The following is a 420-nucleotide window of genomic DNA, read 5'->3' as shown; positions in this document are numbered from 1 at the left end:
TAAGATTTTTTATTTATATAGCGCCTTTCCAAAACCCAAGGTCACTTTACAAGTCAGGAAGTTAAGGAACAGAAACAGATAAACATCAAAAGGGGATCTTATCCGCGTCCTTAATCTCTGTCAGCGCCAGCCACAAATGGCGCTCGAGCACCACAAGGCTGGGCATCGATCTCCCGATCGCCTGGGCGGTAGTCTTGGTGGCACGCAGAGCCAGGTCAGTTGCGCTCCTCAGATACCTGAGGGTAGCGGGGTCCAGGCCAGACTCGGAGGATGCGAGGATTTTGGCCTGGAAGACCTGGAGGACCGCCATTGAATGAAGCGCCGAAGTCGCCTGTCCAGCTGAGGAGTAGGCGCGTCCAGCGAGAGCTGAAGTGGTCCTACACAGCTTAGACGGGTGAGTGGCCTTCGCTCTCCAGCCAA

Source organism: Sinocyclocheilus rhinocerous, unplaced genomic scaffold (assembly GCF_001515625.1).
Source record: "Sinocyclocheilus rhinocerous isolate Xijiao unplaced genomic scaffold, SAMN03320098_v1.1 scaffold2217, whole genome shotgun sequence".
Classification (NCBI taxonomy): domain Eukaryota; kingdom Metazoa; phylum Chordata; class Actinopteri; order Cypriniformes; family Cyprinidae; genus Sinocyclocheilus; species Sinocyclocheilus rhinocerous.
Note: the sequence above shows the minus strand (reverse complement) of the source record.